General features: G+C 31.3%; 1 protein-coding gene across 1 annotated transcript in view; it reads left to right on the top strand.

Moving 5' to 3' along the window:
* Positions 1-3,017: 3,017 nt before the first annotated feature.
* LOC129224365 (forkhead box protein N3-like) overlaps positions 3,018-27,227 on the top strand; it is a 73,971-nt gene continuing 49,761 nt past the window's right edge. Inside the window, 2 exon segments of the mRNA XM_054858807.1 lie at positions 3,018-3,042; positions 6,878-6,958. The gene's annotated coding sequence lies outside the window, so the exon portion shown is untranslated.

Genomic DNA, 27,227 nt, shown 5'->3' with positions numbered 1-27,227 from the left:
GAGGGGGGTTTTGGGGACAACCCCCCCCCGAAACGTTAGTCTCAAAAAAAAAAGAGAAAAAGAAGAGGGAAGAGAAAGAAAAAAAGAAGAAAAAGGAAAAAAATCACTACGACTTTTTTCTGTGTAACAAAGGTCAAAAATTCACTTTGCTCCCCCCCCCCCCAATGCCATTGAAAATCTGCTCCATGAGTGACCCTCAAGTATAAAGACGCCTCCCTCTGCTGCGACAATTTTTTGATAATTGAGTGAAATTTGACACTTCGCTTTAGAAATGAGATTGTTTGTTAAATCCACGTATAGGCAGCCTTTCTTTGTCATAAATTCTGCAAATTGTTAAATATGTTTAATTTTATGAGTCGCGCAGTGGGAATATTGCATACAGTCGAATCTGTATATTTCGAATTTCACATTAAAAAAAATCGAGATAAAGAGGTTTTGAATTATGGAGGCTTTAAGAAACTTTTTATAGAAATTTGAAAGATGATGGTGAAAATTTGAAATCGATGCTAAAGACAATATGGGCTCTTGATTAAAATTCCTCTTTATTAGTTTTGTTAGGTATTTATTCTATTATTACATTATTAAGTGCTTTATTGTGAGTTTAAGGAATCATTTTGACAGTAAAAGAAACTTTAAGCATATCTTTTTCAAGAAAAGTCTTTTATTGCTTTTTTGTCCCTGTTTTTTTTTTTTTTTTGAATTCATTATTTATCCTCTTGAGGTTAGCAATTGCAGCAAATCTAACTTGGCCAGTAGTCTACGATTTTCCTTTTTTCATCACTTGAAAAAAAAACTTATACTTTCTTTTCACTCCTATCATTTCGGTTTTCTAAGGAATCACAATTTTAAGAAAGAGAGCAACCAAAGAACAGTACTAATCCAGATAACAGAGCGAAATGGCTTTTAACTTGAATGACCTTTAACCATGAACTTTAATGTTCATCTTAACATGCCAAACCTGTGAATTTCACCCCTTGACTCTTCTTCCAAGAAAGTGCGCGAAACGACTGTCCTTTGGTTAATCTTCCTGGAAAGACTATTCGTGGAACGCATTTACTGCCTCCTCAGCTCTTGAAGACAATTCCTCTGTTTCTGAGTTGAAGAACATGTTTTTGTTTGCTGCTTTGAAGATCATTGGGCTTCGAATCCGAAAATGATAGCATAACCGGAATTCGAGACGATAGAGGTTTTTGTTGGTCTGATCTCGTGTGTGTCATAGGTCATAGTCAAAACAACCTTTGCTAACCAGAGTATCCATTGCAATCACATTGATTCTTCAGCCAGTATTTACTGCGTATTCTTTTGGAAACGTACAGTCTGTTTAAAGTAGTACATTCTAAGTGAAAGTTGCTGCATAATGAAACGAACAAGACCGATAACAAGCTTTTTTCAACTCAAAGAAAAAAATTAAAATGACGAAAAGGATTGCTCTAAAAAGAGAAAGTTAACGTCGTCTGAAGAAAACGAAGTACAGTCTGCAAAACAGCGTTAGTCTCATCGGACCCTTCTGAAGGTAATTTTATTTTAATTCAAAAGAAAAACTGCATAGCATTACATGAATAAAATGTTTAAAAACGAGATGAATCTAGATTATTTCTATTAGCTTGGTTCGGATTAAAAAGTAGAAAATAAAAGACTACTGTTTATAATACCCGAAAATTGCTGTTGCTCTCTCAAATAGATATTTATGTAAATTCTAAAGCAGCTAATAAAATTAAAAATAAATATCTTTATAGATATATCTTCATAAATATAATATCTTTATAGTCTGACCACCGATGAGATTGAAAGTCAAACATCCAGTTTACAGGCGGAAATGGAAGTATCTATTAGCTTTTAGGGATGCCAGCTTTTGTAGATGTGTGTTAGCCTCTAAATTAAGCAGTCACACTGAAATGAACGGAACACGCTCATCAGATATTTGATTTCCCCCTGATTTGGATAGACTGGTTTTGACAAGACGTTGCTAGAAAATTTCACTTTAAATTAAATGGAGGGAAAAGAAAAAAAGTGGAATTTTCCATAACATTAAAAAAATAAAAAATTCTTTGCTTTTGTTTTGTTTGACACAAGTATCGGAATTGGGGCACGCCAGTCCAAAGTATGTAAGATTCACCTCCCTCTTATTTTTTTTAATACTAAAAAAATTTACACACAAACTCACACACACACACACACACACACACACACACATATATATATATATATATATTTACTTGGCTTTTTAGTTTTGCTGCGTTGCACATCTATGGGCTCTTGGTATGGTCTTTTCAATATTTTTCACTTTTATTATATATATATATATATATATAAAAGAAGAAAGCCCCCCCCCCCCCGAAAGTCGGGTCTAGCTACGCCTCTGTAGTAGTGGAACTCTGTAGTAGTAGAACAGTGAGTTCGCGCTACAACTTACTATTTAATTTACTCGAAATGAATGTAACTAGAATTTTTCAAGAGTATCGTATCTCAAAGCTAACGCAAACTCCTCCCCTTCAACGCGAGATTTATTGGAAGTGAAGAGCGGGTCGTGTAAGTATCGGTTTCGTTATTAGCTGTTCATTATTAGCTTCATAAATGGACTTTCATTCCTTTACCATAACTGAAGGTGGCATTTCCCGCGCCGTACCTATCTAAACCTATAGCTTCATTCGCATGTACTCCTTGTTTTCCATTCTTTTTTTATATTCTAAATGTGTATGTACGAGAGTCGCTCTAGGGACTCAAGTTCAGTAAACTATAATAATGGCAACTATGTACACTGCTTTAAAGCTCTAGCTTAGATGAGAATAGATAGAGACTGTACACGCAGTACTGTATTTGATGTCTCTCTCTACTACTGATGATTGATTTTTTGCATCTTAACAGTATTTTATGTTGAATTTATCCCTGCTTTCTTTTCAGGAATAGCTCTATCTATGAAGCCACACGAAATATAATATTAAATCAGAGATACATGTTTTCAATTTGGCAACGGATTTCAGGACATGACGTTATTGTTTGGCAACAATTTCCGGGTAAGTGCGTGTTTTGCGATGTGAGATGGTATGTTTTTATTTACAATTCTTAGTATAAACTGTATTCTTTGCCAGTACAATTATTTCATTTTGTATTTTTGATTAAGAACAACACACCAAAGCTATTTTCTTTTATCATTTTTATTTAATTTTACCTTTAATGTTGTTATTATTCGCAGCATCGAATTGTTTGTACAGTGAATGATTTGACGAATTTCTGAAGTTTTAGGGTATTTTTGTAAGTGTAGTAAATAACTTGTATTGTTTTGTTATGACTTCCTAAATATGTCCTTAAGAAGCTTGAGGGAGGGCTTTTCCTTTTATCATGAATGATTATAACTAATCTTGTATGTGATTTTAGGGTTAGGCACGTGTTGTTATAAGAGGTTTGAGCCATTGACTTCATATTTTTAATCAAAGTTAGAATTTTACGAAGTTTAACATGACTTTGGGGTATTTTTGATCATTAATACTTTGACTGCTTTTGTAGTTGGATAGAAATTTTAACTATATAATTAAAGTTAAACCTTATTAGACGCTGTGAAGTTAAGCGTTTGTAATTGTTACTAAAACATCTTTACCATATTCTGTTTTACATTCGATTTCAGATTTTAAAACACGATTCTTAGATTGATTTTTGCGACCGTATACGTCATTTTCAATTGCAAAAGCTAATAATTATCTATTGTGAAGAGCTATAAAAAGTAGCTGAATGAAACACGGCTTTTTTAAACAGTGTGTTAATGCTTATGATTTTGATTGATTTTTCATATTGGGTATAATGCAGGGTTGCTATTTTGCCCACTTTTTTGTAAAAATTCCGGGATGCCGGAAGAAACCGGACAAAATGAAAAATAAACTGATTATACATACATAAATTTATTGTTATGGTGTAATAATACTAGTATATTGTTCTAATACATTTTCTATTATAAATCAATCATTTAATTAAAATAGAATCATTAGCTTTAGAATTTCATAAATCTAAAAAAAAAATTTAACTACACATTGGTGCAGCTAATTTTATATCATAATTTACTTAAAAGTAATAAAGTTTAACAATGTGAATAAGCTATTGGGCATGATTAGACTATTATATACAATAGTAGAAAATAAACTCAATGGGAAGGTCAAATGAAATGCTTGAGGATATACATACAAAAGAAAGATTTATAGACTAAAAATATTTTATAAGTGTTATATTTTGAGTTTTTATTGATGTCACCCCATAGTAAAATATTTATGTACGCTGCATATTTTATGGATATTAATGTCATACAAATTAAGAAAAATTACTACTTTAGTAGGGTTGTGGATACTCGGAATAGTGTATCGGAAGAGGCAGGGCTCATAGTCCTCCTATATCTCCTATATTTCCTATAGCTATATTTTCAAATTTGTCAGATATTCTCCTATATTTCCTATATTCTCTCACTAACTCCTATATTTTCTTCATCAGACGTTAAATTCTTCCCAAAAATGCAAAAACTTTTGATCAATTTTTCTTCTTTCCCCCTTGCACTGTGCATTCTTACATCTTTAATGTTGGCATTTGTACTAAACTTCTGTTTGATTATTTTTATGAAATATATAAAATAGATGGTTTTACCAAGGAAGTTAGATTTACTTTCAACTTTAAACTTGTTTTCAATTCCTTTTCTTACTATCTCAGTGAAAAAAGTCATTTTATAGGATTTTGTCTGCTTTTTTCAAATGTGTACTTATTTTCTATGTAGATTTTCCAAAGATTTCAGAATTCGTTCTTCTCAGAATGTTTTTTTTTTTTTACTCATTTTTTTTTCTATCTACTACGTTACGGTTACAAATTGGAGAGGATAATAGATGGATCTATGCTCCACTTAGGCTCTCTAACACCCCCTTTCGTTTGGCAGATTAGGTAAAATTCACCCTTTATTCATGTGTGTGAATATAAATACACACATTAACTGTAAGTTATGGATAATGCCGCTACAGTGAGCGCCAGGTAATTGAATCAGTCATTTTAATGAAACAATTCCTCAAAAGTGAAATGAAATCTGGTTTTAACATTAAAAATTTGCAGAATTTGAATTTGAATCAAACTTGCCGCTTAAATGAATCAAGCCTATGAGACTGACCATTTCCCAAAAACGTCATGCATTAGAGCAGTCTTTTTTTCTTTGCCTTCATTTAGAAAAATTAGTTTATTTTTCTGTAAATAATGAAACGATGGGGAAGCAGAGTATTGCACACTTTTTGTAAAGATTTTCTCCTGATATGTCGAACAAAACCAGCGAGACGAAAGAAACATGGAGTTGAATGGACTTTTCAACTTTTCATCGTTAGTGTTATCATTGAAGCAATGAGGTACCAATACCGAGGACTATGGGTAGATTTATGACATTGAAAAAAGAATGTCCAAATAATTATTACCTTTTTAGCAATCAATAAGAGACGTATTTTCCAAAGTACGTAAGCTAAAATCTGAATTTTATAATTCCTTTTTCATGCTGTTTTGGGAAAAAATTCTTTAAATAATCAGAGAATAGATAATTTGGTGGTATACTTCTTTTGATGTCATGTTTGACCAAACATTTAATAAAGTTCTCTGAAATTGTATAGTGAATTCAACGTTTAAAAAAAAAAAAAAAAAAAAAAACCTCACACACAATTTTGCTTAGTTGAATCAAAGTTGTCTTAAACAAACAGGATTAATATAAGTAACCATGGGTACAAAAATTCATTTGCTCTCACTTCTTTGACTCTTTTCATTGCTATGATTTCATGAATTCTGGAATTGTATTGATACTGGATCTCTGTTTTTTATATTTTTTTAGGCTCCAAACATACTAGATGCTATACGTTTTTGAAATTCCTATTGTTTTTCTATCAAACTCCTATATTTTTCCTTTTAAAATCCTATATATTTTGCTACCAAGTTCCTATATTATTTTGCTATCTAACTCCTATATTTTTCCTGTTAAACTCCTATATATTTTTTTCCACTTGCTATGAGCCCTGAAGAGGCTATAATAGGCAAGAGGGTAGATAGATTTAAAAGGGCCATTACTCTCCATTTAGGACTAATAAATTGACTAGGAACAGCCTAGTCAGAGCCTGTTGCTGATCATCACATTTGTATTGCAAGAACAGATTTCACTTCATGCTGACATTTCTTTTATTAATATCAAGTAGTTTTTTTTTAAATATGATTTTTAATTTTTCGAACTTAAACCTTTAAAAACTTTTTTTTTCTACTTTTTAATTTTATAAATGCACTTATTATGGGTAATAAACCTCCATATCACAGGTAAACATCTTAAAATTTACAACTGATGTGCTTGCTTTATAAATGCTATTACATGCATTATAATTTATTTTAACACTCATTTGATTTCTCAACACACTTACATAAACTTCAACTGATCTTACTTTTTTTATTTTCCCTTTTAAAATATTTTACAATCAATTGTTTATATACATATTTATGCTATTTTTATATTAAAATATTACTTAAATAGGAAAAATCTGTATAATTATTTATTATTTTCAAACTTCAAATTTTTAACTCAAAACTTTCAGTTTACTGATAAAGTGGACAAAATGGACGAAACGGACAAAATGACATTTTGTCCGGGACGGTTTTTTATCCGGGGTGGACAAAATAGGGCAACCCTGGTATTATGACATTCCCCTCATACAGTCATTAATAGCTGCAGTTCTCTATTTCTAATTCAACTATCTCCAAACTTAGGTAAAATAATTTTGGAAAATGTTAGAAGAAAATTGAATTGAGTTTTTGTCCATATACTGTCTGCTCTTTGTTCATATGTTTAGTATTTTGAATGCTTGGAAATTAATCTCCTTTCTTTCGTTTCTTTTAGAAAATTTTATTTTTCTTTACTGTATTCCTGTTATTGTTTTGACTACCAATGAGAAAATTTTGGATGTCCATTTCTTATTTGGTAAGTAAATATTGCATTATTTTAATAGTGAGCAGAGGAAAATGCTCATTGAAATTAAGAAACAAACTTATCTTAAACTTAGATTGAAACATTTTTTAATTCATAGCAGAAACAACTAATATTGTGTAAAGCATACAGTTGGCAATGCATTTAAATTTTTGGAAAAATTCCTGCTGCAGTAACTCAACTAAATGTTATCAAGAAATACTATTCACAAGAAAATTACCTGTTCCTCCAAGCATTTCTAATGTTAGCGAGATCAGGGCACAGTGGACCACTTTTTACTTTTTTGTTATGAAAAAGAGAAAAAGTTATGTACTTGCAAATATTACTGAATATTTTTCAAGGTTTCTGTCACGTTCTAATTGTTTTATCAAAATATTGGCAATGGATTATGAATAAAATAAATAAATAAACTGCATGCACCCACCAAGTGTTCCACTGTGTTTCATCCCCTGAGTACCTACAGTAGAGCACATGCTATACCTCAATACTCAAATTTTGAATTGGTAGCCAATGGCTACCAGATGTTCACAAAATGGTAGCCAAATCTCAAAAAATGATAGCCAAACTTTATTTTAGTTTAAATTATTTAATTTATTTTATTACGTTTATTTATTTAGTATGTGTGTATATGTCATTGGTGAAGCAAAGAACGTTTCTTATAAAATAATAATTAAAAATAAATAAATTAAAAATAATAAAAGAATAAATAAAATGAAAAGCGAGCTAAAAATAAAAAAGGAAAAGAGGGTTGAGGAAAAATTTTGGAGGGGGGATTGAACTTGGGGGGAACGGGCACCCCTGCCCAGATATTATTTAACACATCTTTTGCAAACTATAATCTGCATTAATTCATTTTTAAGCAAAACACATCACGATAAAAAAATAAATAAATAAAAAATATTATTATTATTATTAATAATTTTTTTTTTCAGCTTTCAAAACTTCTAGAAACATCACAGCTTTCAACCAAAACACGAGTTAGTTCCTTGATAAAGAAAACAACAAAATACCAAAAACTTGAACAGAATGTAAAACCTAAACCATTTGCGATTCTACAAAATATTTTTTTGTTTTTACAAATGCATGCAGAATTTTATAAACATCGAAGCCTGAGTGTCAAAAAATGAATAAATAAAAAAAGGTAAACAATATAAAACAAAACGAAAAAAAAAAAAAAATGAAATAAAAGATCCAGCAGAAGAAAAAAAGGGTTTCAGCCGTATTCTTTCCACCTTCTCTAGACGCAAGGGTGCCATTTTTGTTAATATTATTTATGTGTTTTATAAATACGATTGTACTTCTCTTTATTTATTTTGGAGCACACATTTTCCTCTTCTAACTGGTGAAAATGGACAATCTACAACGCGGCACCATTTTGAAAATGCAGGACGCCATTTTGAAAATTTACTGCGAAACTTAAAAATAACAACTTTTTTAAGGAGAAATAAAGTAAATAAACGGATATGTCCTCTCCTCCAGTAGGTTTTATATTTTAAAAAGAAAAAAAAGGAAAAACAAACAATAAGATTAAAACAAAAAATCAAAAATCTTGCAAAAAAAATTTTTTTTAGCGATATCGTTTTTACCTTGTCTCGGTGCATTTTGACTCAAAGGCGCCATTTTTGTTTATTCATATGTAAATCAAATGTACAAGATTAAAATTCTTTTTATTTTGGAAAGGACATTTTCGTCTTAACTGGTAAAAATAAACAATGACAACGCAACGCCATTTTGAAAACGCGTAGTTTAAAAATACCGCAAAACGAAGAAATAGCCATTTGTTAAGGAGAAATAAAATAAAGTTGAAACATGAATTTAAGATCAAAAAAGCATAATTTACTAAATTGGAGTATGAAATTTGTGTATATTTACGATCGCGTGTAAAGAAAGCCGAGTTTTCAAAATAGCATGTTCAATAGCAATCAAAATTTGCCGTCGTGATTGCGATTTTTGTTTTCTATTCAGAATATGAACACATAGCACAATTAGCCACAATTGGACAATACTGCCCCCCTTCACCCCCGGCGATCCGATAGCCGAACTTTTAGTGGACAAAAGAATTTGGGGAAAGGTCATATGTCAAGACTATAGGTCAGGGAAGGTTGCATTGGCGAATGGTAGCCACATTGGCGACTGAAGTGAAAATAATGGTCGCCAAAATTTGAAAATTGGTCGCATTTGGCGACTGGCGACCGCGAGTTTTGAGCTTTAGCACATGCTTCAATGTAGTAAACCACCCTTTTCTTACTTATACTAGAAAATCGCTTGTCAAGGTATGATGGGTGACAATTCATTTGTGTGATGGTAGAATAGAGAAAACTATGCATAGAGAACTATTGGTTATTTTCTCAACTATTAACTTTAGTTTTACACACTCCATTAACAACACCATTTTTTTTTAAATGCAACTCCCGTTACGACGAGGCTTCAAGCTGCGCAGACTGGATCAAATATTTCTTTGCAATTGAAAAATTTTCAGTAAAATAATCAAGACATCTGGCAATGGTTTGTTGTGAGAACTTCGGACTCTGACAAGAGATTTGAGCAGGCATGACACCTCGAGAATGGTGGTGGGACAAGGCCCAATACAGGCTGATTTTGCTACCGTTTTTCGATACCTTCACAAAAATCTTGTTTTGAAATCGGTACTTTCGCAAAAATCAAGTTATAAAATTAGTGGCTTCACAAAAACATCGAAAATTTCACAAAAATTCGCATTTTGAAATATAAAATTTGTTTCTCTGTTTAAAACAAAATTTACTCATAAAATAAAATTCTAAGCAGGTTTATATGAACAATCGCTTAAATAGAAAACTTTTTGTAGTAGTTTAACTTATTTTTAGCTGTTTCTCGCCTAAGTGTATTTATTCAATATTATCGCAATCTTTCAACATCAGTTTTGGGAAACCGTTTTTCTCATAATTTCCTATATTGTACACAGTACATAGCCCATTAAGCTGAAATTACGATAATATTTTTCGTACTTCTTAGATTTTTAGCTCCTCGTCCCCAAAAAAACGAAACCTGTTAAAAATGATACTAGATGACATTTACACTTTTCGAACTAAAATTTCACTTGTTCTACTCCTCTTCTACGAAAATTAGGATGCCTCTAAAATTTCAAAAAAAAAAAAAAAAAAAACAATGCTGATAAAAAAAAAAAAAACTTTCACAAAAATAGAATGATGCACTACTTTCACAAAAATAGGTAGCGAGAAGAAAATCCTGAATTGGCCCCTGTGGGAGTAGATAAGTTCTGAAAGGTACAGGTTTCAGACTTTGACAACAGGGACAATAGAAAGGAATTCAAAACAAGTGCATTGTAATACTGGATGAGGGAAACAGCAAAAGAAGAGAAAGACCATGGCTACGTTAAGCTGTAGGTGGTCACAACATGCTTCTCCCATAAGAGAAAAAGCGATAAGGGGCTCCTTATTAGTTTGAAAAGGGAGGCACAACTCTTAAAGTAGATAAAAGGATTAGAAAGGGTTTTTTCACCTTCGAAATGTGGGGCTTAGACTTCAAAATCGTTATCAAATTGCAGATAAAAGTGAAGAGTTTTGAATTGGTTTCTTTCTAGCTGGTAATTTCGTGGAAGAAGGAGTTTGTCAAATGTTATTTAAAAATTTTATTAGAAAGTATCGTAGTATTGAAACAAAAAAAAAAGAAATAACTGAAAGTTTTTTTTTTTTTTTGAATAATTTTTGTATTCACCAATAATTCAAATTTACATTAGTTAAATATAATTAAAAACATAAAAAAGTATTAATTTCTTCATTAAATCTAATTTTATGGTTAACTAATGTTCAATTAGGAGTTTTTTAAAACTATTCTGGTTATGACGTCGCTCTGGCTATGACGACACTTTGTTGACCGGTCCCAACAAAGGTGTTGTGATATAACGAGGTTCAACTGTATTTGTGTATCTTTAACACCCGTTAAGCACCTTGATAATTTATAAGGGACATTTTTTTCCAACAGGGTTCGTACTCTCCTTCAAAACTCCTCCAATACTCCTTCATTTAGGAATTTTTTTTGAAGGGCCCTTCAAACACCTTCATTTTGGTTTTAACTCCTTTAAAACTCTTTCTTTTTTAGTTCAAGACTACATAATCTTCCTTTATGACAGTAACTTAAAATACTTCGATCGACAGCTTAGTCCCAAGGGCGGTTTTAATGTAGTAATTTCATTTTTTTTTCTTAAAATGTGATTGACAAATTGATCATCGTTAAGTCACAAAAGTTGAAGGTGAAAATATTATTAGATGACTGAGACATTTCATAAGTGAAGTAAAACATGCTTAAATGGTGCTTGACTATTTTTTTTTCAAGTTTTATGATTATTGTTTTCCCCTCCACCTCAGCAGCAAAAGTCAGATTGTTTAATTATCCTCATAAATATAATAGCCAATGATCGAGTAACGCTGAGGTGACGTCATCAACAATAAAACTAGCACCACGGTATGATAATTTGATAATATGTTTTGGTAATCTTTGAAATGTAGGAAAATGCTTTATTTTGATAGGGCTGAACTGTTTTACTGGTAAGACTGTCATTTTAGAAGAATGAAGAAACGTAAAAATGGTCAACAAAAAGCACTATCTACTGAAGTTTAGGGTTAATCCATTGGATTTAAGGTTAAAATGTCAACTATCAAAATATCAGCAAACAAGGCAATGGCTTCATTCAAATGTAGAAGCAATTTTCATCTGTCATACCTGGACGGGCGACTTTCTAGTAATTTAAATATTTAAAATACATAAATGTTATTATTATACAGACACATTGTAACAAAATGTTTATAAAAAATATGACATGTGACAAGAGGAGGAGTTAGGTGAAGTGTGATCCTTCGTGATAAAGGGGGAAGGGGGTCAAAGATGTTGAAAAAAAAGTGTGACATCATTTAATGATAGCCCATTAGTACTCCTCCAAAACTTCTTCATTTTATTTCTGAAATTGAGTACGAACCCTGTTCCAAGTCTTTGAGTGATCAGAATCTTAAGAGCAGTGATGTTCCCAGCAATTTTTCTGAGGGTATACTCCCAGTAATCAGTTATGCACAATACGTGTATTCGATCATATACATAATCTGTCATAATGTGAAATTTTTTGAAGGCTTGAGGGTATACGCTATATATGTAAAAAATGTTTGAGAGTAAACGGCATATGTGAAGTATACCCTATGGGAACACTACTGCTTAATATTATCAAAATAAAAGATAATAATGAGCCTATTTTGCTACCTAAAAAGATGTGAGCTCATGAAAGCGAAGTCTTGCCTTCCATTAACAAGGTCACATCTTGTATTTAAAAGAGACTCCTTGTAAATGCCTAAATACATGTCTGCATTTTTGTTGCTTACCGCTTCATCAACCTTAGTTTTTTTTTTTGGTTGATTGATTTTATGATTAACTTCGTTCATCATTATATTTTCTGGGAACTGATGTGATATACCCCACCCTTGGCGACTTTTTCCTGTTGGCGCCAAGAAAGCGTCGCCAAGAAAACGATGTATGACGACATATGTCATACATCGTTCTTAGCGATGCTTTTTTAGCGCCAACAGGAAAAAATCAGATAAAAAAACATGATCAAAGCACTTCAGAACACAATATATATAAAAACAACATAAAAGCACAACAAAAAACTTCACGAATATATGCTTCAAAAATGTACAGGGCCGGGGTTTTTTGTAAACATATTAAAATACAATGAAATAAATTATTGTATTAATTACAAGTCGAAATTAATGCATTAATTTTTTTTCATCATTTCTCCGGGATACGAGCCCTCGGTCTCATAGTACTTTCGTAATGAGACCTCGGCTCGCCGGCTCTGCCTCGGTCTCATTACGAAAGTACTATGAGACCTCTGGCTCGCCAGGACCTCGCTCCGCTCGGTCCGTTATCCCTCCAACTGTTAATATACATTACAGTCGGAGTATGGTCACAGTTATGTATACTACAAGAACCCCTCAAGGATTTGTAAAAACAAAGAATTTTGGAAGTGAGAGGTTTTTTTTTGAATTCTAAAATAAAGAACTTGCCTTTTATATGGTATAAATATTCACACTCAGTCTAAAACAATACATCATATGACAATGGCACGTTACAGATACACACCACGTTGGAGTTAACTTTTAATTAACCTTCAAGTTTGAAGAAACTGGCATTTTCTAATGTTTTTACTTCAAAACACAACTACTGAATTTAAACTAACACAAAATAAGCGTTCCTGTAAGGTATATTGCACGAAACAACACCACGTATCTCTCCTGCGTGAAACCCAAACAACCCAAGTAAACAAGTTTGAACAGATCTGTAAGATTGCCTTCGGGTTGCTAAACACAGGTTAGTTTGGCCAGGGATGCCATGCATAAAAAATTATCGCCTCATTGGCGAGAAAAATATTTTAATTTTGTGCAAAAAAATCGAATGTCGCCAAATGGGGGGGTATATCACATCTGTACCATTTTCTGTTGAGAGCTAAAAACAATTTGCATTTCCTGAATGTTTTGGGAGAAGAGGAATCCTTGTTTGCTTGTGATACCGTCATCAACGTTTGTTTGACAAGTTTCCTATTACTAACTGCTCACACCTTCCTCGCTAAGCCAGATTGGCTTGACACTCTGATAATTTAACATTGGTGTGAAAGAATTAGATATTAATCTATCAAACTATCGTGGACAGGTGTTTGCGCATCCACTGCTTAGAGTTGTAGTTGATGTGGTATCAATGAATCAAGTTACAGAAATGTTTTAAATCGGTTTAATGTTGTGGGATGTACGCCAGTTATTGTGATGCTTCAATTCATCGCACAGCTGTAAAGTGTAAGTCGTATCATTAATTATGCAAATATTTCTGTATTAAATAATAAGCTAATGATGCTTTTGAAAATAGTTGTAGCTTTGTATATTTAATGGATCATATAGACAATCGTCACCTCAGAGCAACAGTTGGATGTTTTACTGATGTTTTTAATCTTCATTGTCTTAGTGTTGCTCTGGGTCAAAGATATATGTCTATTACTGTTGTTACAAAAATATATTTAGGGTTAGCACAATTTTAATGTGTAGATACAGGCCCATGTCATTTAATGTTTTTCAAGGAGAGGGAGGGTTAAAGGATGTATACTCAGTGCCAATTATACCTAAAAGCAACCAAGACCACACCCACTTATATGTAAATACTGTAGGCGCCATTTAATGTGATCACTTTGGGACAGATATAGTTTGATAACAATAACCAATTGATAACAATAACTAAATAGAATCCAGGACACACAAAATTGTGCTTTTTTTCAATAAAGAAGCATTGATTTTATAACTGCAAATTAAAAGTACAATAACTCAACTGAACGCAGTTTTAAATTATAAATTACTAAATTAGCAGAATAGAATAGCTCTTTTTTCCATCGATTAAACCATCCATCTAATGCTATCGAGTCTTTCTTGCCCATTTAAGAAGCAAGACCTTCTGCTTTTTGTAGCATTAACAGACCATTTACTCGCACATCTTTTTCCCTGACATTTGCAAACCAGTTTCAAAACAGATTCAACTTCACCATATTTTTCAGCAGGGTTTCGTTTGTTGTTTAAATTTTCATTCACTTTGATTTCAATCTCTTCACGATCTTTAGCAACTCACAAAGCAATGGCTGAGAAATGTTTAGTTGTTCTGCAGCATTTCTGTGACTCATCATGGTTAAATTGTCAAATCTTTTTAAAATGCCAATTTTTCCTTGACAATTATATCATTGTGCTTCTTCTCAATCCCTAAAATGTTTGACGTTTAGTGGGTATAACTAAGCAGGGAGAAAAATTCTGCTTTACTGATAGAAAGGGAACTTGTTTTCCTGGAAGCTACTGTCAGTTCTCGAACTCCGCGACTAGCAGCTGCGAACGGTTCCAATTGAAAAAGGGGTATTGGTTTAAGGAAGCGCACTTCGCAATGCATTCAGTTTTTGTTTGCTCGCTACTTCCTTCTTGCTATCACCCCTGTTTTGATAAAATCAGAAGAGACCTGACGCATGCGCAAATTCGAGTAGGGTTTCGCGTTAAAATATCGGACAGTACTGCCATGTGCAGGTAAACGGCAGTATCTGCAGAAATAAGTTTTTGAGATATTTGAGGAAACGCATTTTGGATTCAATACTAACAATAGGGAAATGTTGGAATTAGACGTATTTTTCGTGCCTTTTTTTCAGCGGAAACCAAATAAGCGAGCTTATACAATGAAGATAATGTACAGTAGATGACAAAATTGCAAAAAAAATTAAAAATGAAAAATTTGTAGTTACTGCCCTTTACCTGCACACGGCAGCGTACTTGTCATTATTTGCCTTTGTATTTATGTTGATTCAGGAGTTAAAAAGGGAGAAAAACTGAAAATTTATGAAAAACTTATAACAATAAACGAAGTTACTGATTTTAATATCCGATATTTAAAACATATTTTAATTTTCAAGTGTTCCAGGACTTAATGATTCTGCGAATGATAACATTAACTGATCACATTAAGTGATCCTGGTTAATGATTCCCCTTAATGATGGGCTTGGATAGATGTCATAGTTGACAAATATTTGTTGGAGTAAGAAAGCTCAGTTTAGATTACTTGTGCCCCCCAAAGCAGGCAAAATACTACTAAACTTACAGTGTTCCCAGAACAGAGACCTACCTGAACTGCAGAACAGCTCTGTTCAAATGCAAGGGCAAAACTCAGATGAATTTTCTGAAATTCTAGTGCTTTCTACTGAAACTGCAGGTTTTCTGCAAATATTTCTTAGGTAAAAATATATTTTTGCTGAAATGCTACACAATTTCTGCTGATTTTTTTCAAATTAGAAGTTAAAGAACTCACACAAAATGTAGAGTTTTAGGTGTCATTTGCTGAAACTTAAGATTTACTTCAAATTTGAAAAAATATGCAGAATTTCTGCAAAATTAAATCTTTAGATAGATGATATTTGCAGAAAGGCTGCTGAGTTTCTGCAGAAATTCTACAGATTTGAGCAGCAAATACCCGCTCCTGCTTCATACCCCTTAAGCAACCTGGAAGACTTGTGTTTTGAAAATGTTATGATGGTAAATTTATAATGTATGAATTTATGTTACAGAACAATTTTGGACAAATGATTTAACATTGCAAAACATCTTGTAAATATTTTCAGCAATCGATTGTTATTTTCATATATGCTACCTTAGATTTGCTTATTTTATGTTTACTTTTTGTAAATAATAAATAAATTTGTTTTGGGCAATCCTGTCGATATTAAACGTTCTTTGCGAAAATTTGCTTCCTGTTTGTTTGAGATTTCAATTATTTTTCGTTTTGTACAAATATAAATATTTTTGCCAATAACATATTCTTCCTCAGATTAGCTTGTTATTTTAAATTTTAATAACTAAACACTTAATTATTTTTGTCTTTGTGTACCTATTATTTGATTAATATAAGAATAATTTTACTTAGTTTTGTTTTTTGGTTGAAAAAAATATTAAAAGCTCCATCATGCATGAGCATTTAAGTATTTTTGCAGCTAATTCTAATCTAGTCATTTAGAAGTTGAATTCTTGGTTGAAAAATGCAATTCGTATGTATGAGTTAAAATTATTTATTTTTTAAATTATAGTATCCAAATTTTCCTATATTTATGCACAAGTGCAAATGAAAATGTTGAAAATATAGTGCAATAATTGAGTTAAATGCAATTAATGACATCTTTCACCTGAATAAAAAACATGTATGTTTGAGACTTTATTACAACTTCGTGTAAATTTTCCTCTCTTGCGTAAGATTCCATTCTTTGATACCAATTTACGTTAGAGAAATGCCACTAATTTGTTTCTATAAACTGTCATTGTTTATTGTAGTTGCATAATATACTATATTAAAAATCTATATACATAAATGGCTATTTCTGTATGTAAAGATGTCCGGAGTAAACTTCAAAACTACTGAACCGATTTTAACCATTTTTTTACCACAGATAGCTACATTATCAGGAAGCAACATAGGCTATAATTTATTTAAAAAAACTTAGTATAAAAAAGTCATGATGGAAAATAGTAAATTTCAAATAATTTCCCAATTAAATGATTAAATATAAAAAACCCATTGTTACAAAAAATCGTTGCATAATGACGGCAGTACTAAAAGCAAACATAATGAAAATCTTGAATCAAGGCTTCTCTGGAGCAAGCATGAAATTTATTGCTATCCTAGGATTATTGTCCTCATCTATGTCAATATTCGATAAGTACTGAGACAGTTGATTTTGGCAACTGTTTGAAAATAGAAGGTTTTATTGCATAGACTAATAAAAAGAGTAATAAGAGAAACTTAATAATAAGAGTAATAATAATACTCTTATTATTAATCTATGGTTTATTATCTAAAATTGGGGGGACTATTTTGATAATTGGGAATCTGACACGATCGTCTCATTTTTGGCGTAAATAAATTACATTTTGGTAACCCTGCTGATTTATAGTAACCCTACATGAATAGATGTTTCAGGTCTCTTTGTTTAGATTTGCAACGAAAAATACTGGCACTGGAGCCAAAAATTGACGCCAATGAAGAATGATCGCCATATTCCCAATTATCGAAATATTCCCATGACATCCATTTTTGATCATTTGGTTAAGAGATTTTGACCAATTGAACTTTAACAAATAGACAGAAAAGCCTATTTTTTCCTATTCTGAGAGAAATAGTCTTTTTAAAATATGTGTAAGTTTATTACTTACAAACAAGTTCATGCATCAAAAATACAATTGGAAATCAGTTACTTACTATGTATATTAATTTCATAGAAATAAGAACATAGTAGTAATTAAAGATAACGATTCAATTATAACGTAAGGCAATCTTTTCAATATGTAATATTGTTTCTCGACTTTCATTTCACATTTCACCATATAACCAAAGTATCCCAATTAAAAGAATCTTTAAAACTTTTGTTAAAATGTAAAATAATCCATTAAATAAATTAGGCAAATGCCCCAAAGCAGAAATCTGCTAAATTTGCGACATATGTCACAGAACAGATGCCTGAGCTGCATAACAATTCTGTTCAAATGTGAGAGAAACTCAGACAAATTTTCTGCAAATATCTTCCAACTCAAGACAAAATTTTGCACAAATCCTGCAATTAATTAAATCTTTATTCTTTTATTTTCTTTAAATTTGAAAAAAAAAAACTAAATTCTCGGAAAATATAATAATTTGGCGGAAACCTCGCGAAAAATGTTGAATTTTACAAGCCATCTGCAGAAACTTTAAATTTGCTTTGAATTTTGAAGAAATCTGCAGGATTTGTGCAAAATTCTATCTTGAGTTGGAAGATATTTGTAGAAAATGATAGTTTCTGCAGAAATAGGGGAAGGTTGCCGGAAATGAACCACATAACAATTTTTGATTTTTTTAAAAAGGAAATCCAACTCAAATTTTTCTTTGATTATAGGAACAATTATTCAGTATTTCTCTTTTAATAATAACATTCACTTTCATGATAAATATACACAATAAAGAAAAAAAAATAGTTTAGCATGTGGCCCATTCATGACAACCGGTTGCTATGGATGAACCATTGAGTTTCCATCGATGGACCACATTCTCAAATTAGAAAATCAATGCTTAAATTACAAATATTTATTACAGGAGATCAATAAGCACTACAAATAATAGTAAGTTATAGGAAAAGGAAATTTTTTTCTAAAATTTTTTCGGATAGAAGGAACACAAACTCACATAACACACAGCTGTTCTTATCACACCTCGTACACCACTAGATTTTTTCCCAACCTGTGCGGCATCATTCTCAGCTGATAACTTTTTGGCCTCTTTTGAACTGTTGGAAGTTTGGTTTCACCCATTTTGAAAATTTTTGTTCGACACACGATTGTATTTGTCTGCAAGGCTTTCTAAAATTTCAAAGAAACTATTGACCATTTTCGCACTCAAATAAGAGGCTTAAGTGACAGGCAACCGGAAAGTATTAGTCCCAGTAAACTTTAAATGTCTTAATTAAATCTGTGGGGCATTTCCCCCAATGTTTTGGAAGTGATAGCAAAAACGTCTCCTCCAGCTTCAAAATATGATTCACTAATTATATTCCTATTCTGAAGGACTTATCTCCCAAATTTCTCATAAGTGACTAAGGTGACAGTAAACTAGTTTTTATCCATAGAGTAAAGAAATATACATAGAGAGGCCACGTCTATGGTAAAAAGGAGATGAAATTGAAGCCGGAATTATGGGATACAGCGGTGCAATGATGGGCGGGGTTATGATAACGTGATTGTTTCGCGAGAATAGTTTTCACCAATCTTGCAAAGGGACTGTATAAAGTAGCTGGAGGATTGGTTTGCATTTTTATTCATGCTTTAATGCAATTTCAAAAACGTACCATAAACTTATCAATAATACCTAAGTTCAAATTAACAACCAATTGAGATTCAGTAATGGAATGTTTGAATCAAGATGTATCTCAAGATACTTAGCAAGAAGCTGAGGATCTTGGGATACAGCGGGGCAACTTCCGGCTTCAATTTCTTAGTATAGCGGGGCCTCTCTATGTAGGGTAACACCCCCAGTAATTGGCAGGTCACCAGTGATTGGCACTTCCAACAAAAATGTCCTAAAATAAGATTCATATTCAATCTTTTAAAAGTAGAAGGCTATATACCATCTGAATGTACATTTATTTCAAAGATAATAACATCAGCTCATGTTACTAAATGGTAGCAGTGCATAGGAAAAAGAAATAATTGTGGCTTGTGTCAAATCAGACATTTTTGTTGCAAAAGCTATTTCTCTGGCTTAATGGAAGAATGCACATCAATCCATTAAAATCTGACTTAAAATATATTACAAAATTTGGTTGTAAAAATTTTGTTCAGTTGAAAGATGTTACTTTGATTGTGTAGAAGTGAAATTTTTGTCTTCTTTTGGGTTTTTGAAGAAATTATAAATGCCATTTAGTGGTGCTTCAGTTTTGCTAGTCCCTTGTAATTGGCACATGTGCTTTTAGTCTCTAACGCATTGTGCAATGTGTCGCTTCTTTGATTTCTGATACTTTTGCCGCAACAATATTATATGGGTTCTACTATTAATTTGAATGGTCCAGAATATACTGTTAAATTTTCAGAAGAAACAATAAAAAACAAATATGTTTGGCCATCACAGTCAGGTATTGTAACTGTAGAGAACTGTCCTATTTTTTATGGTGCCTTTGAATCATCAGGTTAATTTTCTTTTTCATGTGAAAACAGCTATAAGTCGTAAGATCAAAACTGCATGCTGACTGATGAAACAGCACTAATCTCGATATTTTTTTTTCCATGTAACATTCCAAACTTTTATTTCTATAAAATACATTTTTAACGTCAAGATGTGTGATTTAACATTACTTTATGTAAAATTATCTACTTTAAATTAACATTAATTATGTTTCTTATGATGATGAAATTTGTATGTAATCTAAAAGTGAAAAAAGAAAAGTGATTTTCCAATTCTATTAACATGTGCCTATTACTGGATCACAAGGTGTCATACACTGGAGTATCAGATGCCAATTACTGGTGATTTTGGTAACTTTTTATATGCATATTTTTTATAAAAATATCTATTCAAATATTTTTGCTTTTAGTGAACTAAATAGAGGCACAGAAGTGCATTCTTGGATACAAAAATATTTACAAGTAAATATCTTTTTTACGAAATGAAAACAGAGGTAAGCTTAAGGACAAACTCTTAAAGTGCCAATTACTGGGGTTATTACCCTAATTTCTTTACTCTATGTTTTTATCTTACACCGAACTCTTTAAAGTTGCTTCCGGGACTCTATATTGTCGGCAGACTTCGTTAAGGCCCATGTTGCTATTTCTGCAAGCTACTATATAGCATGTTCCATTTGTTCACTTGTCCACTGGTCATATATTCCTAATTTTGGCATTTTTCTTGAACAGCAAAAGTATTTGAAACTGAATTTTTATTTCTTAAATATTGAATAACTGATATTTTTTAAATATCAATTTTATCAATGTTTTTAAGTTGAAATTAAAATAACTTAAGGGAGTTCTCATAAATTACTGAGGAACCTTTTTTTTCATTGTCATCATGTTTTTTTTTTTTTTTTTTTTTTGAAAATGATTGAGCAATTTTCAAGAGTATTTCAACTGAAATTACAACAATATTTGTGGATTTCTATGAATGAACTACTTTGTCAGGTGGTCCATTCATGGAAACACCTAGCGGTCCAATGATAGCAACTGCACCAGTTTGAATATTCTTGTAGGTATTACTGCTTTGATGATTCGTGATGAAACATAAAATATGGGGAAATGTACTTGACAATGCTCTTTTTCAAGTCAATGTTCATGTTTAATTGTTCAGTGATTTTCAAAGCTAATAATTCTAGTTCCTTCACGACTTTGGAGCAGACTGTTTTCAGACAAAGGAAGGTACTAAAACTGATTCTGCGTCTGCACAAACTCTGGTACGGGAAATATCTTCGCGGTCCTGTCTTGGAACTGGTTCATTGACGGCAACCTTCCCCTATTATATTTTAAATCTGAAAAGGTTCTAATTGAATTTTCTAGCGTTTTTGTTTCCTCTTTTCCTTATTTTTCCCATTCAATCTTCATCCACTGCAATTTCCTCTATAAACCGTATGTTTTGGAAACATGCCAACAAAACAATAATGATAAAACACGTCCATCGCTGAAAATCGCGTATCTTGTTCGAGATTTCAATCCTTTTGCATCCTGAAAATATTTGAGTGTTTAGAAAGTTTTGAAGCGTTTTATTTTATGTTACCCTAACTCGACTCATTTCATTTATTATTTTAATTTATTTATTTATTAGCATTATTTTAATAGTTCCTTCATGACATGTAAAATTAACCAAAAAAAATGGTTTGGAATCTGGATTCGGGTTTTTATAAAATTTTGTATCTTTGCTCTTTCTGTGCATTTCAGAAAGCATATAAAACATTTTTGAAGAATCTCAATCAGTTTAGGGTTCATGGAAATGCATAACGACAGTGAAGTTTTAAAATCTGGGGGGAAAAAAAAACCTTCTACATGAAATGATTTTGATTTACTACTCCTGTTTTGTGGAAAAGGTCACGGTTGCTTGTATATACAATGCTTGCAGAACAATTTTGGTCAAATGATTTTATGTTGCAGAACATCGGTAAGTATTCTGCTTTGGGGGGCAAATCTATAAACAGCACAAAAACTTCGATCAGTTTGTCTTGGTGCACAATTTTAAACACTGACCAAGTTTTACTACTTATTTCGAAAGAAAATATTTAGCATCATTTTATGGTCACCAAAAATATCTCAGTGTTTGGCGACAATATCTCTTTGTCGAAAATTAGTAACAGACAGTTTTACAAGAAGTAAGCTTTATCCAAGGTATCCCAAAACAATTCCCGCAAATTTGGTAAAATTTTAAATCGTACCAAGAACTCACAATAATTGAAATTTCCCAAAATAACTAAAGCAAGCATAGTGGGAATAGGGGCAGCTACATTTTTTAAAACAGTTTGTATTTCAATAGCCATGTAGAAAAACTCTTAAACTGTGTTCAAAAAGAAAAAAAGAAAGAAATATGAACTGATAAATCTTCTTAAACAAGTGAAAAATTTCATATTTTGGAAATTTTATCAAATTTTTACATGCTTAAATGTCGTGCTTTCACTTCTAACTGAATACTATCCTGTTCTTTATACTTATTGCTATTTTACTTTTATGGGATTTTAAGGAAGAAGCTTGATTTTTAATCATGTCAACGCGGTCTGTTTTGAGTTCTTTGAGTTAAATCAAAAGCGAATGAAAGTAGCGATTGTTTCTCACATTTAATTACTGACCCAGGCAACTCTGGGTATTTTTTGCTAGTATGAAATAAAAAAAAGAAATTGCAATAGTTTTAAAATATAAGTGTTTACATTTAATCATCAATTTATTGTTCTTTAATCTATGATTTAAAAAGAGTTTTAGTTAAAACATCATGGTAAAACTTTCTATATGCAGAAACTTTTTTTTTTGCAACTTGAGTTGTAAATGGAACTAAAATTAGTTTTTTTTCTTAATAGTTTTGTGAATTTCTTTTTTATAACACTACCAACACTTACATAAGGAAGTTTGTATGTTATTGGCAATTTTCTAAAGTAAAATATTTTTTTAAATGAACATTTCAGGAAAAATATTACCAAATATTCAATAATGAAAAGTTAATTATATACACTATATGACCAAAAGTATTGGGACTTTCAAAAATTCACATTTTTATTACGGATTTCTCGAGAAATAAAAGACCAATTGCTCTAATTTTTTTCTCATGAAAAGTATACTCCAGCTGTCATTTTCCAATACAAATTAAGTCTACTATTCATTTAGGGGACGAGCAACAGATTGAGGAAACAAAAAAAAAGGTTATTGATTTTTTTTCTTTGTAAACAGCTGGGTATAGCTATAAAATTGCAAAAAAACCTATCTAAAATTTATTTTTATATTTTCGTGTAAGTATCCCTTATACACACGAAGATATAAGCATTTCTTTCAAAAGTGCAAATTTTTTTAAAAAGGTTTTTGGCTCATATTACTTGTCAAACGTTACTAAACTTTCAGAAAATTTGACATCATATTAGTGAAACATAATAATAAAATTTGAAGTTAAAATATTGAATGAAATATGAACATTTGAATCAGTTAATTTTTCACTGCGCATGTGTGAAAGATAGCAATTTATAACTTTCATAATCCAAAACTCAGATATTTGTACAACTAATAAAAAAATTCCTTCTCAATATTTTTAAAGTTAAAAAAGTTATCAGGGACCTAATGAGCCGAATTTCCATAGTTCTTGGATAGGCGACAAATGGTAAGGGGTCAGAGGCGTATTTGGATGTGAAGCCGCCCTGGGCTTTTGAAACTATCCGTTGTATAGGGGTGTTGAATTACAGAGTTGGAAAAAAAAATCAAGTTTTTTAAATACTTAAAGTGGATTTTTTTTTAATTTAAATCGACTTTTTTATTATTTAAATCAATTTTCTAATAAAATCAGATTAAAATCAAATTTTAAATGCATTATAATCAATTTTAAGTTAATAAAATTATAATTGGCTAATTATAAGTGATAATAATAATTTTTGAGAAGTTGTTCATTATACTTCATTTACTTTTTTAATTAATAATATTTTAATTTAATTAATTTATTAACTCATTTTTATTTTCTAACAATTATTCAAAAGAATGTCAAACTTTAACAACAACAGAAGTTTCTGAAATTTTAGATACTGCAAAATCTAATGTAAAAATAATAATGTACTTTTATACAGTTAGCAATTTCTATTTAAAATTGATTTGAAATACGAAACAGGCAATTATATACGCAGTTAGTATTTAAATATAAAATTGGTTTTTTGTTCAACCAGCCAATTGGTAGAAGTTGGTAGTTAGTAAATCTCAACTTTCACACACACACTGTTAAAAACTTATTCTTACACTATAATACATCAATATTTTCCCAACAGATTAAGAACTATGTTTTGAAATAAATAATCTTAGCATATTAGTTTCAAAAATAACTTAAAAGAATTCGAAAACATATTTAAATTATTTAAATGAAAAAGAAAAGTTTTGAAGCCTTATCAACAATTTGCAATTTAAAATAAACTAAAAAATAATAATAAAACAATCTGTTCAACATGAAATACACCAGACCAACAGATGCAGCGATTGCACTTTCTGGGATGACATCTATGTTTATGTTTTCGAAACATCGATGTGTCTGTTAAAACATTGATGTTTTTACCATCGATGTGATGTTAGAGGGTCGATGCTTTTCTACATCGATGTTTTGCTTTCAATCATTCACGTCTATCACGCTGGAAGGAGTTTCTTCTTTGTTTTCTATAGAAGTAGACTTATATTTGCGTGTTATTAACTTAACAAGATACAACAGTAAATTATCAAATAAAAGAATCCGGTGCGGTCAGGTCTTTGTATTTTTTGGGTCATTTCCAGTTTTTAAAACTTTCTTCACATTCATAATCTGCGCCCTATCACTAAATAAGTAAATAAATAAATAAATAAGGATTTTATTTTATTACTAGCAGTATCCGCACAGCGATGCCCGTGCTAAAAATTTAATGGAAGTCCGTTGAATAAAAAAAATTGACGCCCCCTCCCCCTTTAATGCGATATGATCATTTTTCTTTGTATAAAATGCATACACCCCTTTTCAAAGAAAGAAAAAAAAACTATTTAAGTTTCTTTGGAATTTAAAACTTTTCGTCAAATTATTAAATTAGATTTACAGTTGATTTAAAACTCTATTTAGTCAGTGAAGCAGTTTTTACTGCAATTTAAAATATTTCGCCAAATAAACAAAAAAAAAAAAAAAAAATCAAATAATACTTTTCTTATGTAAAAATAATTCCTCAATTCTGTTGTTTATCGCAAAACTTGCCCAGCAACCACGCTATCATAATCGATCCAACTTACGAAAAAAAACCAATCCCATGGAACATTCAAAAATCGTCGTCAGAAAAAAAAGAAAATGTACATTTCACTCGGATAAAAACAAATCAAAAGTTTCTTTTCTTTCAAAACAATGAAGCACATTAACGGTTGCCTTAAAACAATAATCCTAGATTGAACTGCTCAGTGCCTAACGCGCCAAGCAACCACGCTACCGGAACCCAGTCCTTTTGCGAGTTTTTCTTTGGCAATAATAAATGTTTCACCAAACAAACAAAAGAGGTATGAAATCACATTAACAGTAGCTTTCAAATCTTTATATATTAAGAGCTGCGTTGCTCAGCTTTGCTCGGTCTATCTTGAGAATAGAAATTGTGTCAAGTGACATATATTCAACAATCAGGCCTAAATAAAAGAAAAAAAAAAACACCATGCAAAATTACCCTTCCAAACAATGACCACAGATATTAAAATACTTTTAAGAAATTAAAATGTGAAATATATGGATTTTAAAAGCGTAACCATGGTAACATTAAATAAAATAAGTTTGAGAAATTAAATGCAAAATAAGGAAATAAACAATGGATTCAAAAAGCGTAACCGTGGTAGAGCAAAAATAAAATGGTTGACAACTTGAATCAAAATGACATATTTCGAAATTGGTTTAAAAACGCTTGTAATTTTTTTTCCTTTGAAGATAGAAGCTAATTTTTTCGACCACAGGTCGAGAGAGATCTGGAGTAAAAAATGTCACTTTTTCCAATGGTGTCAAAAAAAAGAAAACTTTGGGACAATTCCTTCACTTTTTATTGATAGATTTAATGAAGAAAGTAGTGCGTAAATTTCAGCTAAGCCTAAAAAAGTTCGAGCTAAAAGTGCAAATTACTCCCGCCGTATTTAAGTTAGAGCATTGAAACAAATTGTTTAGAACGCGGAAAATTCTACCCTTTTCAATGATACATAATATTAATATGTGCAAGTAATTTTTCACCCCTTTAATAGCCAATGTTAGGCAATTTGCGTGAAATTTGGGCCTAAATTGGAATAAAAAAAGAACTATTTATCGGATTTTTTCGAATTGTAGCCTATGTTACTCAGTAAGAAAGCACCTTTCATATAGGGAGGGATCTCCAGAGATTACCTCGAACATACAAACACACAAAAATCCGCCCTCTCTCTTTATAATATTAGTATAGATAAGAAGAAATAACGTGGCCGCTCCTATAGCCTTATGAAGGGAAAAAAAAGATTTTTACTTACAATTTTGATATGGGAAAAATTGCCACCCCCTCCAATTATGCCGTCCTGGGCTATAGCCCAGTGAGCCCATACTTAAATACGGCACTGTAAGGGGTCGTTCGCAAACTGACAACACTTTCCTGTTGTCGTTGCAGAGTGATTCATGATAAGAACAGAGTATTTGCGAACTATCCCTCACAATTTGTCGTCTAGCCAAGAATTACTAAAGTTCGGCTCATTAGATCGCTGATACCTTTTTAAATTTTAAAGATATTGAGATGGAAATTTTTTTATGAGTTGTAGGATGTATCTGAACTTTGGATTATGAAAGTATACAAGCAGAAGCGCAGTGAAAAATTAACTGTTTCAAACGTTGGTATTTCATTTAATATTTAATATTTTAGCTTCAAATTTTTATTATTATGTTTCTCTTATATGCTGTCAAATATTCTGAAAGTTTAGTAATGTTTGACTTACTAAACTTTCTTATGTAGGCTTTAGCATAGTTGCAGACAGTTGAGCAGTA

Source organism: Uloborus diversus, chromosome 6 (genome assembly GCF_026930045.1).
Source record: "Uloborus diversus isolate 005 chromosome 6, Udiv.v.3.1, whole genome shotgun sequence".
Lineage (NCBI taxonomy): Eukaryota > Metazoa > Arthropoda > Arachnida > Araneae > Uloboridae > Uloborus > Uloborus diversus.
The sequence above is the reverse complement of the archived record's forward strand: the minus strand, read 5'-3'. Positions and strand labels throughout refer to the sequence as shown.